The sequence below is a fragment of the Perca fluviatilis genome, chromosome 24, assembly GCF_010015445.1.
Source record: "Perca fluviatilis chromosome 24, GENO_Pfluv_1.0, whole genome shotgun sequence".
In the NCBI taxonomy this organism is placed as follows: domain Eukaryota; kingdom Metazoa; phylum Chordata; class Actinopteri; order Perciformes; family Percidae; genus Perca; species Perca fluviatilis.
In genome coordinates, this window is record NC_053135.1 from 10,867,701 (window position 1) to 10,884,002 (window position 16,302).

The 16,302-nt window shown below is 41.3% G+C and overlaps 1 pseudogene; it reads right to left on the reverse strand.

Annotated features, from left to right (window-relative positions):
• Window positions 1–315: 315 nt before the first annotated feature.
• On the reverse strand, window positions 316–15,327 carry LOC120554108 (annotated as a pseudogene).
• Window positions 15,328–16,302: the final 975 nt, after the last annotated feature.

Here is a 16,302-nt window from a genome sequence, read left to right on the forward strand (position 1 = left end):
TATACATTATTTACATACACGTTATGGAATTATCAAATATATTTACATAATTAATAGAAACACTATGTAAACGTGTACATCGTGCAATATCTCTATATTATATAGTTTAATTAGGATAACAAAAAACTAACAAAAGAGATATATAATCCTTAGATTTGACCTGGTTTAAAACATCCTAAGCAACTAGGCTAAAGCCAAGTTTTACGTTGAGATGTTTTTAAATGTAAAACTGTAACGTGTAAATTCCATTTAAAGATGTCCCTATAGATTTTTGTATTTATTCATTTTGTAGTCCCAACACACTTACACATAAAATAGTACTCTGGGCAATTTTAATGCAAATATACAAAAATAAATGCACTCTAAACCTAACTGACTGTACGCAAGGAGTCACAGACTTCCTTTAAACTTTATTTAATCATACACAATCAGGAAATAATAAGGAAAAATTATGCAATACAAAACGTTTCTCTCAGACACAGCGAAGATTAAAAATTCAAGACAACTTTACAGTTCCATCCCAAGTGCTGTATTGAAAAAGGAAAAGGGGGGGAAAAAAAATACACAAAAATATTTTATTTCAAAGAACTTTGATTATGCATGTATGTTTTTTTATTGTTTTATTATTAAAAGGCAGCACATAATAAGTAGCACTGGAAAGATAATGTGCTTATATACAGCAGCTCTCTACTTGTCTAATCTTGATAAATGAGATGAATGTGGCTTTAATACTTTACTATGTCTTCAACAATCTTGTACTTTTCAGACAAAAGAAAAACAGCAACACAGAGGCCTCTATTCAAGACAGACACAAAATAAAAAGCTTTCTACAAGTTAAAAACTTCCAAAAGATTTGCTTTGAGAACTACAAGCAAATATAATAAGAAATAATCAACTGCTTCAAATTATATGTAAGCCTATCACAAGTTGACACTAGCCTGACATATTTGGCTTATTAGACTTTAAGACTCAAGTTCAAAAAAATACAAAAATGAATTAAAGAGCAAACCTTAAATCAAAAACTTCACAAGATATATATTTGTGTTGCCATCTTCTACTCGTCTACCCAACTTGTCATTGTGTTTGTTGCGTTAGCATGAGAAATGTACAAGCGTTTTAGTTCAGTTTAGTTCATCTCGTCGGTGGACTCCGACATGGATCGCTCTCTCCTTTCCCGGCCCGTGACGAAGTTGAGCAGGTCAACGGCCGTCACCACCCCAAAAACCATCTGCTTCAGACTGGGGGAGCCGTCCGTCAAGTCTGGTGGAAGAACAGAATGGAAGAGAGCGATTAGGATGATGAGAAGGACAGAGAATGACTACCTTGCTTGAGGAGTTGTCACCCTACATGACTGTTTCCATTTCCAAAAAGCTTTATGCTGCTTTTATAAAAAAGTGGAGCCACAAATTGGTCAGTCTGTGTCCAGCTTTGATCTGACCCTCCTCCCCCCTGTGGGATCAATCCTGCAGAGTGAAAATCAATACAGTAAACTCTGTGTTGAAGTCAGGTTGTACTGCATGTTCAGATCCAGATAATTTGTTTGCTTACTTCCTATTAAACACCTACAATCAATGAAAAACAAACGCAACACCCCATTATCAAGTTATCATCATCATATCTTTTATGGAACAATCTGGAGATATTTTTCCTCTCTTTTTACTCATGTACACATGACCTTGACACTCTACAAAACAGTAGTGTGCCTTTTTGTTGCCAAATTCTCACCTCATCCAGACTACTTTGAAAGGGCAATGTTGTCCAAAACCCTTGGGATGCTGGCTCTGCAGCTGGACTTTGACACTCATGTATCAGAGAGGAATGATGAGTGACAAGACGACCCACTGAGAGACCAACGTTATCATAAAAATGTAGGTGTGGGGTGCCCAGATAGCTCAGTTGGTAGAGCAGGCGCCCATATATAGGAGGTTTACTCCTTGACGCAGCGGGCCCGGGTTCAACTCCGACCTGTCGCCATTTGCTGCATGTCATTTCCCCTCTCTCTTCCCTTTCGTGTCTTGTCCTGTCAAATTTAAGGGCCTAAAATGCCCAAAAAATAATCCTTAAAAAAAAAAAAAAACTAAAATGCCCACCCCCTTCAAAAAAAACCCCAATAATATGTAGGTGTGGAAGGTGCACATTTGAGCTGCAGCAGTCAATACTGTTACCTTCAGAAAGACTTTGGGCCTCATTCAGCAATATCTTCCTACGTTTTTTTCTTAAATTTGTTCTTAAGAAAGTTCCTAAGAAAATGTCTAGATTCCAGACGTGTTCTTAAACAGCAGAATTGTTCGCAGTTGTGTTCTTAGAGGGATGAATCCCAATGTCTTCGTAAATTGACAGCTTGTGCCCGTTGCTCCTGTTTAGTATAGGTAAGCGCCCCGTTAATTCCTTTAAAAGGGCATGACACAGCGGGGCCGTGTGCACACTTGGAGGAATGTCCAAAAAGGCGTGGTAAAGACGGCGGAGGCCTCGACCCCAAAAGAGAAAAACTTTAGTAATTCTGAAGTGGAGGTACTGCTGCAAGAAGTTGGCGAAAAACGAGACATCCCATTTAGTAGCGTCAGCAGTGGATACAAAGCAGCAAATAAAACCGATTTACTCATGCAGTGAACGCTGTGTCCGGAGAAGGGCGCAGAACTGATGAAGTACAGAGGCCTAGCACAATTCATACACAATGGCAATGCAAAGTGCTTTACAAATGAGCAGAAGTGTAAGTGTAGTGTGTATTCATTAAAACAAACATATAATTATGTGTAAAATAATGAAAATAATAAGTTACAAAATTATTAAAAGGAGAGAAATATTACATTTTAAATTAGAAGAGACAAAAAGGGTATAGCTACTTATTTTGCGCAAACATGTCAGCTCTCAATTGTGCGTAAGAGTGCTCTCGAGTGTGCGTATGAATAAAAGTGGGGTTTAAGAACACATTTGTTCTCCACGTGCAAACTCAGTCTCAATTGCTTGGGATACAGACACTAATGAATGTGAGCCCCCTCCAAAAAAATAATCAAATGCCATGAATCTGAGCAATCAGAATGATACAGATTTTTTTTTTTTTAAATTAGCAGCACTGTGCATTTCTGTCTGCCACGGTGTGTTTTTTCCATACTACCACCAGGAGGAGCCAAAGTTTGACCTTTTGCACACACATTTAGTTTATCGGATTTTGTTGCAAGTATGGAGCACTAGGAGCTCAGACAAATGAGAGCATATGAATGAAGGAAGTGTGTGAAAATGTTGTACTTACATTGGATCTGTTCATGCACCACCAGGGCAAAGTGGTCAGTCTCGAGAATGCGAGATAACTTTCCCAAGTTATCAGTCAGACGGATCTAAGAATGGCAACAAAAAAAAAAAAGACGATGACTTAAGAATAATGAATAAAACGAGCATTATTTGTATGAAAATGAAAGAAACCAATGCACAAGTGACAGAGCAATGTATCAGATCTGTAAGAAATGTGTCAAGATGCCAACAATTTAATTCTGGTGCTTTCACTAATGGGAAAATTCTTCTGGATTTTTTTAAGTCCACAAAGTTTCCTCTCACTGCCTAATTTTATTACTATTTAATCACAGTTGTCTGGCTGAATTTAACTATAACCATCTGGTTTTACAATCCGTTTTGGACCAAATCCAATCAAAAAACCCCAACTGCACTCAACTTGCTAAAATCCGTTTAGTCGAGCAGGTTTAAAGCCTTTTTACCTCGAGACCCTTCCTGAACTGGTTTGTCTCATTGGCTGCTGCTGTCAGCCAATCAGAATTGAGAATTTAGTCTTCAATTACAGCCTATTAAGTTATTAAGAAAACATCCCGATGGCATCACTTTCACACATTTTCACATTTCCTTGAATACAAAGAGCCACAAATAGAGGTGTTTAAGTTAGCGGCTGACCTGTTTGAACTGCTTGTAGAGGACTTTGCTGACCGGGTCCGACAGCTTGATCTTCCCTGCCAGAATACAGGCCAACATGTTCCCTAAAGTCACCATGCCCAGGATTAACCTGTACAGACACACAAGTGACATTGCAATCAAACACAATGTACCAAAAAGGATCCCAGCATGCAGTATTTGAGCGTGACAGATCGCTTCTCTTTCAGGACACTCACCCAGCCTCGTCCACCACCGGCGCCTGGTCGAAGCCCTTTTCTTTGAGGATTTTGATGGTCCTCTGACAAGTGACGGTAGGCAGGACGGTGAGGGGGGCGGACAGGTTCAAGCCCTGCAGCCTTAGGTTCCACCACCTGACAAAAATGAGGAAATGGGAGGCTCTTACACAACCATACATGGAGGAGATTTGCATAAGAGGAGAATACACCCTATAATTGCACGTACCATGGCTTTTTCACCATGAGGTCCTCCTCACTCAGGAAGCCCTTCTGGACCATCCACTTGTCACTCAGGAATTTGGACCTTGAGGGGAAAAGAAATAAAAATCAAGATCTGCGTCTACACAATACAAATGTGAAGGCCCAGCTAATCTCAAGCGGCCTCCGACATTGTATTTCTGTCTGTAGTCTGGCGCCATTCGAGCAGCAGTGACCCTGATCATCAAACAACACACTGTTGCACCATTTCTCTCTTTTCTGAGAAGCTGTGTGTGATTGATCCATCTATCTTTTCACCGTGACATACAGTATTATGCTGATCAAATGACCTTGATTGTCCACATGGGGATGCTGGAAGTGGCTAAAAATGTTTTACACTAACAAACAAGAAACTTTCCCCAGACATCTGTTCTTTATTAAAAAAAAGAAAAAGCACTAGACCGTTGAAGTCCAAGCATTAATAAAGTCCTTGGAAAAGGACTTACAGAAAAGTATTTTCTCTGAAGAAAGAGGCAACAACGGGACGCCCATGTTGCTCTGCTTCTACTAGATGTGTACTGTAAGTATACAATTAGTTTCTAATGTGTAAGCCAAAAAATATATAATAAGCTGAAATAGTACATCAAGACCGGTTTTGAGTTTGTTTAGGTCTTTCTGTCCCCTAGTTGTCCATAGAAACTAGTTGGTGCTGCAGTTTTTGACAGTACAGAAATGGACTGTGTGTACTGCACTGGATGACCACGTTGTACCACGAATTAGCTGATGGTCGATGTAATGTAGCTACAAGGGAAAAAAAAAAACGGGCCCCTGGAACTCACCGATCTGTCGAGCACGGTGGGGATGAAGTCGTACCCGATGCCCTCCACCTCGTACTGGGTCTTATCCGTCTTGTTAAGCTCCTCGGGCTCGGCCAGGATAGAGCCTTCTGGGTCAACACCAACAATCTGCACACAACACACCATTGATAAACAACGGGTCGCTCAGCGCACTATTCCTTTAGCCATGCTTCATAGCTTCACTACTTGGTAAGATAAGAATCAGAAATATGATCTCAAGCCCCACCCTGGTATTGTAGTGAGCAAGAAGTTTTTGCCCCATTATCGCCCTTACAATGTCTGTTTGTTATAAACTGTATGGTGAGGCAAGTGTTTGGACCAAAGAGGCCCGGCTGTTTGAACTGGATCCCTATCTAATTGCGAAATCCAAAGTTATGTATTGGTAGATCTCCCCCTTTTTGGAGGGATTGGTTAGAAAAGGGAATTGTCACACTGGGGGATCTGTGTCTCGGTGGCTTATTGAAATCCTTTGAGGATGTGGTACAGCAATTTAGAATCCCTAGGTCTCAATTTTTCATATATTTGCAACTTTGCCATCTGGTAGCGGGGATTTTTGCGCCTCATTTCAGTTCAAGATTATGCATCGCTTCTATTGGACTCCCTCCAGATTGTTTAGAATCGTCTGAAAGACACACCAAATTGTTGGAAATGTAAGACAAAGGATGACCAATTACTTCATGTCCTATGGTCCTGTGACAAGGCCCAGGAATTTTGGACCGGGACACATGATGAACCTATGTCTGATTGCAGGGAGCCAGGTTCCATTCAGCCCAAGACTATTCGTTCTGGGAGATGGCTCCAACCTTAGCGGGTTAGATAAGGTCGTAAGAAGCTGGGTCCAGACTAGTTTAAGGATAGCCAGCGGATGGAAGAACGAAGGGGTGCCGTCAATCCGGGAGTGGGCTTGTGTGATGGCTAGAGTGGCAGCGTTTGAAAAAAATGTCATATTAACGGTATGCCAGATTGGATGTTTATACTAGAAAATGGCTTTCTCGAGGGCTCCTAAGAAGCTTTGTGCTGGGGTATGATGGGCTCATGGTGTTGTCATCTATACATATGTTTTTATTTGATTTATTGTCTATTTTGTTGAGTGGTTTTGAATATTGTAGCTACTGTGTCACCTTTTCTAGATTTTTTTTATGGGTGTGTGGTGACGACGAAGGGGTGGGGGTGGGGGGGTGTTCATGTTGCGAGTTGTTAAAAAAAATTGTTATCTCACCAAAAAAAAAGAAATATAATCTCAGAAAACAATGACTTCTGGACAGAGACAACGTACCTTGATGTTGGGGCATCGTTCTTTAAGTTTGCGGGCGATGCCTGTGATTGTCCCCCCTGTGCCTGCTCCTGCCACCAGCATGTCCAGTTTACCTGTCGGGAGAGGAGGAGTTCAGAGAAAGATCATGTTTACTCCACTGATAAAAATGCACTAGGACAGAGGCAACAAACTGTAAAATTGGTATTCTTGAGGTAAATATACAAGGTTGTTTATAGCTTGTATATATATATTTTTTTACTTACTTTTATTTACAATAGCATCAAGTCCCATCAGAAATCTAACATCTGAGGATTTTCTTTTCTCATTTCATGCTTATGACAGGGCTGTGGGTAAAAGATCTTTGTACCGTCACACTGCTCCAGGATCTCCTCAGCCGTGGTGTCGTAGTGAGCCAGAGGATTGCTCGGGTTGCGGTACTGGTCCAGGATGTGAGAGTTGGGGATCTCGTTTTTAAGGCGCCAGGCTACGCCCACGTGAGACTCTGGCGAATCGAAGCGGGCGCTGGTGGGTGTGCGGACGATCTCGGCTCCAAGAGCTCTCAAAACATCCACCTGTATAGGAAAAAAAAAAAAGAAGAGGAAGATAAATCTGACCCAATGTCTACTAATACTGTATAATGTACATTTGAGAGAAAATGGCATTGTGACCAAAAGTGACTTTGGATGATGTGCATATTTTGCTCTACATGTGAATTATGTCATGTAATGATAATCTGCCAAAACAAGGTCCAATAATGATTATGTTATGAGTATCACAGTAGCATGATGTGCACTTACGTATAGTAGCACCACATTTGAATTAAGCTAATTCAATGATAAGAAAATATCATCTACACCCGTTTTTTGAATGGTTTGCTATAGAATTTTGTGGGAAAACTGACAGGTTTCACTATGAATCTTTCAATAGGACATAAAGATTTTAAAGCGTTGTCACTCCATTAAACAAAAGAACACAATGTGACAAAAATGACTACGACTCAAGTGAATTTTATACCTTTTTTACCACTCAGCCTTTCCCATCATTTGCTAACTATTAATTATCTTATTATAGCCAATAGTCATCAATATAGATGTGCTGATCCAGGGCATCTCAAGTCTGCATTTAGCAGAAGTAGTAAGGACTTTACTATAAAAGAATGCAGAAGTGGGATAGAGTGAGAGTTAGGGCTGCTCTTATATAACCTTGCCTGAACCTGAGCATTCACGATACCTTAATAAACTAAAGGTTGATCGCCGTCATGTCCCCTGTCTTCCTGTGTATCAGTAGATCAATGACCCAACATGGTGGCTGCATACTGCCAAATGTAGAAATACATATCTGATTAAATCACTATTGTTAGAGTGTTGTCTGTAATTAATCAACCGGTTATTAATAACCAACTGTTCGATCTATAAGCTGAGATTTAGTTGGAGACGACAGTCTGATGCTGCTAAACTGTTAGCAGCTTCCCACTAAAGCTAACGTTAGCTATCCATCAGTAGAAATTGTCGCCAGCATCATTTACCACACCGACTGAGTATATTCACACAAAAAAAGTCTTGATTAATCCGCTACACAACAGCCGTTTCTCTCCTGAAGTGACAGCGCGATTCTTCCCTCTCATTAGGGACCAGGGGCGGAGCCAGACGATATAAACATTCGGGGCTTAGCCCAAACCTAGGGGGGTCCGGGGGCATGCTCCCCAGGTGGAGATTTTTTTTCCCAATTACGTCAGCTAAATGCACTATTTTTCAGGCTGTTTGAGATAATAGAATGCATAAGGATGCAAAGGAATAGGAGTGTTTCATTAATATTATTATTAGTGTTTTTGTTATTATTAATAATTGCTCAGATTTACACAACAAAAGATTTGACACATGGCACTGACAATTCAACCAAATACAAAGTATTTATTCAATTTCTGCATGACTTATGATGTGGGGGGGGAAGGGGGTCCTCCCCCAGAAAATTTTGAGCATTAAACTCTTCATTTCCTGCATTCTGGTGAATTTGTATGCACCTATTTATACCTTTTTCTGAATAAATTGATGCTGGAAATCTTTATGTAAAAAGGTAAACATAGATTATAATCCAAATATAAAAACATAATGGAATATATGGAAGTAAGGCTATCAGGCATTCTGTATTGCTTTCATCTATTTATTCTCCTGTAGATCAGCTTTTCCAATTATATCTGAGTCAGCACACATGTAGCCTAGAGGCATCATTTACTCTTCCCTTTTCTTTTGCATCTTTTGTTGATTTTTTGCCGCTCCAGTCACAAAGACTGAGAGAGGAAATGAAACAAAGTTGAAGTTATTTTAAAAAACCTAAAAGATTCGGGGCTTTTGACAAAACATTCGGGACTTAAGCCCAATTAGCCACCCCCCCCCCCCGCTCCGCCGATGTTAGGGACCCTCTGTGATGCCGGTCTGGTCTATAGCCTGGAGCCAAAGCCCATCTATCAGGATCTATTTTAGGACACGGCAAGAGGACAAATCGAAGACCGGGGTTTTTGGATTGGATTGTTGGTGCAATAAACTACTCAGCAACCTTTCGGCATAGTTATTCATTCAAAACGGTTTGTTTAAAGTAAAAGTTTGGAGCGATTTACATTTCCTCTGTCGTTACGCTGTTGTCGTCTATGGGGAACGCGGGATTGTTTCCCCCTGAAAGTGGGCGGGAGTCTGTTCCCAGACATTCTAGGACGTTGCTCCGGTTGTGCGTATAGAACAGAACTCACCTTCTCCATGCTCATTTTCTCAGGCATGACGATGATGCAGCGGTAGCCTTTCACAGCTGCAGCCAGGGCCAACCCAATACACACACACACACACACATACACACATTTTACAACATTGCATACCACTCGTACCTTTAAATACCTCTCCCCCCATAGCACCACATGTAGTTAATTACCAGTGTTTCCAGAGGTGGGCTCTATAATAGTGTCTCCAGGCTTGAGGAGCCCAGCTCTCTCAGCGTCCTCCACCATCCGCAGGCTGATCCGGTCCTTGACACTCCCGCCAGCATTGAAGAACTCACACTTGCCCACTACAAAACACACAACGGAAAGATGTGTTCCATTAAAAGCCATTTCTGATAAGAGATGACCCTTCATTTGTTACATTCATTGTCTCAAAACAACACGTCTCGCGTGTTTTGCGCGTTGTCAATGAGTGGTCAACAGTCACGCGTTCCGTCTGATCGGACAACGTGCGTCTCGGCTCGAGTGCTGGGTGACTCACACAATTCACATTTGAGTCCAAACATTTTGGGGATCTTGTTGATGCGAACCAAGGGAGTGTCGCCGATCCTGTGCAGGATGTTTGGGAGAAGGGTTGGAGTGACCTTTCTGGGGAAGGAGAAAAAGTGGGAGAAAACAACGTTTCAGCGAAGAGAAATACAAAATCAGTGACACTGTGTGTGTGTGTGTGTGTGTGTGTGTGTGTGTGTGTGTGTGTGTGTGTGTGTGTGTGTGTGTGTGTGTGTGTGTGTGTGTGTGTGTGTGTGTGTGTGTGAAGAGTCACTGCAAAGACAGTCAAGCTCAACATCTAACACAAGCTGCTTTTCCCTATTACCACTAGAGTAAGACCATGACACGTCTTTCTGGTTTGACGTGTTTGTTTTGAAACGTGGCACAGCCCACAAGATGGTTGAAACTAGTTTTCAACGGTTTAAACAAACAAAGTAATATAATCTGTCCAATACCTTTCATTTCCAAAAGCATTTTTAAAGCTATGGTGTGTAGTTTCTGTCACCCCCATGAGGAATTCTAATTAATGACAACACCACTGTTGTCGTATCCACGTGACACAAGCCTTTCGTAAATCGCGCACGCGCCCCCTCCCATCCCCTCCTCCACACAGTGATTTGTAGCCAAGGAGGACACGGAGGATTTAAAAAAACATGAGGTCAATATCTTCACTCGAGCTTCTGCGCGCAAAGGTCGCTGAAGAACACCATGTTCTAAACACAGCCATACTGAGAAATACAGAGAGTTGTGTGGAGCTGATAGTCTTGATTAGCTTTGCACTAGGGCTGGGCGATATGGAGAAAATAAAATATCACGATATTTTTGACCAAATACCGCGATAACGATACCGCAACGATATTGTAGTGATGACTATTGGTGCTATCACAAAATATTTACACAATGAGATTTGTGATAGATCACCATCAGCGGGGCGGCCTCTAGCTCACCCAGTAAGAGCGTTCGCCCCGTGTTGGCTGAGTCCTGCAGCGGCGCAGGGTTCGAATCCGACCTGCTGCCCTTTGCTGCGTGTCATTCCCCATCTCTCTCTCCTCTCCCCCTTTCCTATCTATCCACTGTCTAATAAAAGGGAAAAGCCCCAAAAAATAATCTTTAAATAAAATAATCATCAGTAATGTGGATATAATGACTAAGTGGGTAAAGGCAAATAATAGAACAGCTAGAACAGTCTGCTAAGTTCAGAAAACGACATCACTTTACTGTAATGCAGCCTTCAAAAACAGGAAAAGACAATATTCCATATTACGATATTCAAAATCTAAGACGATATCTAGTCTCATATCACGATATCGACATAATATCAATATATTGCCCAGCCCTACTTCAACTACTGCTACTCAACTTCATTTGGCAATGGCTTGAATGTAACGGACGCTCATTAATATTAAAAAGCTACGCGCTAAAAGCTTTAAGTGTCCTTAGGTCACTGAACTGCATATTCAATTGTTTGACGGGGCCAGAGCGGTGGAAATTCTGACCATCACGCACCAACCTTGGAACTTGTGTGTGAGGGGAGTCGTCTTTGGAGGCTCCCAGGCTCCACGTGCAGCGGCTGGGAAGGTCGGGCCGGATCCATTTCCTCTCCGCAGCGACGTTCTTTGTGTTAATCTGAATGGTTCCGTTTGCGTCTTCGGTGCCCGCCGCCGGCACCTTGTCGACCCCGTTCAGCGGTAGCGAACCCTCCCGGAGTTTGCCTTCCCCGTTGGCGTGGCTGAGCAGCTTGGCAGCGTGAGGGCACACGGGGCCCTTGACGGCGGTCTCCTTGGTTGAAGGAACTGACGGCATGGCTCAACCCTGGACCAAACAGAGGAAAGAGCTTTAGGTTATAATCGGTTTTGCTTGTTGCACAAGTCTGAAAATCTGCGACTCCGTCTCCAGCCAGCTCAAAGTGTACATTCAACGTTTTTGAAAGTTGATAAGTCATCACAAGTAAGCAGCAGCGAGTGGAAAACAAACACCATACCACTCCTTACTTCCATCAGTGCTGAGTCACACCAGCACTGACAAATAAAGCTTCATCATGCTTAAACAGGAAGTTTGCCAGCTTCCTCCCCACCCTTTGCTTTCCCTAACCTGTAACAGTTATGCAAAAATGCACTGCTTTATACGGTTTGCGGTCATTTTGAGCGAACAAACTAGTCAAGTTAATCCTGCTTTCATCAGGGTTATGTGAGAAAAAACTGAATTGCCAGTAGGGGAAGGGCCCGACGAGTGGCTGAGAGTGCCAATATTGCATCATTCATTCACTGTAGAGGGGGAAAAGTCACCGGACGTCACAATCTTCTGAACATAGTCATAATGAGAAATACAGAGAGAGCTGTGTGGAGCTGACAGTCTTAATTAGCTTTGTAGCAACTCATTTGGCAATGGCTTGAATGTATCGGACGTATATTATTATAAAAAAGTTACGCACTAAAGCTTTAATGACCACGTTTAAAAGGTCCCATGGCATGAGGTTTTTAAACATTAATATGAGTTCCCCCAGCCTGCCTATGGTCCCCCAGTGGCTAGAAATGGTGATAGGTGTAAACGGAGCCCTGGGTATCCTGCTCTGTCTTTTAGAAAATGAAAGCTCAGATGGGCCGATCTGGAATCTTCTCCTTATGAGGTCATAAGGAGCAAGGTTACCTCCCCTTTCTCTGCTTTGCCCTCCCAGAGAATTATGCCCACCCATGAGAGAGAGAGAAAGACATCATGGCTTTCAAACAAGCAAAGTGGCAGTTGGTCAAGGCCACACCACCATCCTCCACCTTGCCCCCGACCCTCTCCTCCTCAATAGCTACAGACAGAAATGGCACATACTAAGGAAAGCTCATTGTGGGACTGGCTCTAGTGGCTGTAATTCTGCATCAAGGCTGAATTTCGGGAAAGAGACTTCAGATACAGTATTATTAGGGGACCACTAAGGCCTATATAAAAGAGACTTCAGATACAGTATTAGGGGACCACTAAGGCCTATATAAAAGAGACTTCAGATACAGTATTAGGGGACCACTAAGGTCTATATAAAAGAGACTTCAGATACAGTATTAGGGGACCACTAAGGTCTATATAAAAGAGACTTCAGATACAGTATTAGGGGACCACTAAGGTCTATATAAAAGCATCCAAAGAGCACCATGTCATGGGACCTTTAATTTGGTACTGAAAATGGTTGTTAGTTGCAAGCCATACATCTTAAAGTAGGTTAAACACAAAGTATCACAAGCCTCCCAATCCTTAAGCCCCTCTACATTCGACACAGATGTGTTCTCAGCTCATCCATGCGTGGCATTAGGTTTTTCCAACACTGTCCGGCAGAAATGGCAGCAGATGAACCTTCACTAATGAACAGTGCACACACACACTGAGGCCAGCTGTTAAAACCTCCCTCTTTGGCTGCACCGAGAGTTCAAACGTTGTCCAAACATTGAAACAACAACAACATATTCTTAGGCAAACAGCTGCGCATCGGAGCGCAAACCCTTTCCCTTGCTTAACTTTCATTAGATATGGATTTTTAGCGGTAACCGCCCTTATTACCATCCATCCACAAAATGAAAAACGTACAGAAACCAATCTTAGGTGTTAGCGGTCCTTTCCTCCTCACGTGTTACATCAATACTTGATATCAGATCTCTGCGGCCACTAGAAAGCTCCACTGCTAATTAAGGTTCCACAACCGCGGTGGTGAATGTCTAAAAAAAGGGGTAGATGGTGTCTGGTGGCATCGCCGGGTTTAACGGGGGCAATGCGATCCTCCGTGAGAACACATGTGGCACTGAGCCCAGGGCTGCTTGGCAGAAAAGACTTGCAAGAGGATTTAACAAGGAGAAACTTATATTTTTGTTTAATGAGCCACTACAGCCAAGAATCAAATCTCAAATACCTACCAGGCTGAAGAAATACTGTGCACGAATCACCTGATCTGGCAACATCGATCCCAATCTAATGAAAATCCCTGTAATATTCTTACCTTATCAGACTGGTTTATCTGCTTAACTCGTGGCATTTCTAATCTCCTTCGGTATGTCCAGTGCTCCCATAATGATCACTAATCATGCATCACGGCTAACTGGGCAGCAGCCCTTTATGATTTAGGCTATTTAAAAATGGCGCAAGTGTTAGAAAATTCACGTCTGAAAACTGCTCTGCCAGCAACAGCTGGTCAACAGCACAAGAAGAGCAGACCATAGATAAGCACTCACCCATAACAAATGCCAGGCCAAATGTGAACAGCAGGAATGCTGGCAGTAGAAAAACAACGTAAAACAGCATGTAGTACACCTTAAAACCCACCACCACAAGGTCAGGAGCAAACCTAAATCGGTTACTGTGATTAAACGTGTAAGCTGTCAGGAAAAAGGAGTGACCACTGATGAAGATATCCTCAAGCTGAAATCATTAGTCCATTAGTTGATCAAAAGAAAAATCAATCGTCATCTATTTTGAAAATGTTTGGTGTTACAATATAGTAAAAGTATACGTTTTATTTTATTTTTTTAATGGCGTAAAGAGAAAAAAACATTTGGCAGATTAGGCGAAAATAGTAAATAATAAATAATTTTCAGTGACAGCCCTAGAACATTCACAGTCACAAAACATAATCGTAATTTTGAGCTGTTCATTCCCTGGTTCCAGCTGTCCAAATGTTAGTCTGCTTTTTTTTTTTTTTTTTTGACATTAAACTACTGCCACAGAGTGTGAAGAGCCACTCTGCTATGCCATAGATGTCAGGAGTCAGTATAGAAAGATGATTATGGTAGCTGCTATCATCAGCACCACGTGTCAATAGTCAACAATGCTATTTGCATGGTTTCGTTGCCTAAACCTAGCTACTAAACCTAGTAACTGATCATTAAAAATAATAAATCAGCCAAATGTACAACTTAAAAAAAAAAGTCTATTGCTGGGTTGTTGTTTTTTTTACAGTAAACTATATTTTATATATCAAGCAGACAAATTAGGAATTAGAATATGTCACTGTTCTCCTCGTGGCTGTGTCTAACCGCTTAACGTTAATCGCTGAAATCATTGAGGGGCTTTAAGTTAGTTGCAGCCTACAGTCAGGCGAAGCTCCACGGTGCTAGCAGACCTGTACTAAACAGCTGCACTACCCATAACATCCGGTAGAAATGTAATGGGAAAACTATAAATAAAAAGGCAGCCAATTAAAAAAATTAAATAATTTGGGAGAATAAAAGAAGCCAACATTTACACCATTCAGCACTGACTGAATAAATGGTCAAAATGTAAACGTAACCGTAAGAATTCATGGAGAACTACATTAAAATGAGATGTAACGTTATATCGATTTTAGTATAAGCAGCAAATAAGATGAAACCTAAACTACACCAAATTAGGTGACAAGTGATGCAACAAAAAGGTGAATTGCGCAGTTACGATGTTGCATCAGAATCAGAACAAGGCTCAGTCACACAAAATAAAATACCACGTGTTTTAATGTATCCATTTTATATCAACCTATACATTCCGTACTAGTTAATTCTCACTCACCTTATGGTTTAAATGTGCACAAAAACCTGCAAAAGGAAAAGAAAAATAAATCACAGACAGCGCTGATGTACACCCGCAACCACGACAACGATGCAGAGTGAGCAACTTCCGACAAAGACTGCGGGTTTTCGTGACGAAACACGTGGACCAAACAGGGACGTGGCCCAAGTTTTAGGGTCCTCTCCGATTGGCTGCTGCGAGGGCGTCTGCTTGCTGTGCTCCACCAATCAGAGCAGAGATTTCTCTTTAAGGGTTTGGGAAAACGTTGAGTTGAAGCCATCAGCGCCATATGTTTACCTTTTATTGAACCAGACGCGTTCTCGTAATACATCCACGCCAAACACACACTGCACGTACGTTTGACGACTCAACGTCTCAATTTCTGGGAGGTGGACTCTCAAAACATTCATTATTATGTATATAAATATAATATAAATGATACTTTTAATATGATTTTTTGCAAAGGTTGCCATATGTTGGGCTTTGTACTTTTTTTTTTCTTTCTATTTTCTATTTCAGAGTATGTGATTATATTCTCATGGAACAATTTATTGATATTTCCCCCCATACTTTTAAGTGCAATTTCTAAACCTAAGACATCGCCAATTTTGTTGTTAATGTTTTAATCCAGTAAGCATGTATTTGTTTTACAGATTCATCTTAAGCAAACAGTAGTGCCACCTAGAAAGAGAGAACTGATAGTATGGGGAGGGCACAGGCGATTGGCTGATCAATCTTTAGCTAATATTGCATCATTCACAGTGCTATAAAAAATCCAAATGAGTAGGCTAAGCATGATACTTTAGCAACGTTTTAGAAATTTAAATTAAGATACATTTGCAGCAATAATATTGTATATTTGTACATTTCCCTGTACCAGTTTAAATATTATACTAAGTTGGAATAGCAATAAGGAGAAATGTGACAGGAATTTAAAAAAAGTTGGGTTATTGACTATCTGAAAAATAACTCCACCAAACCACCATTTCTAGCAGCACATGGCCATCATATCAGTATAATAAAGTAGCATACATTTCAAGAACAGGGTCAGACAAATAGATATTCATCCTGACAGATCTAAAGTTTGGCATTAGACAACATCGGATA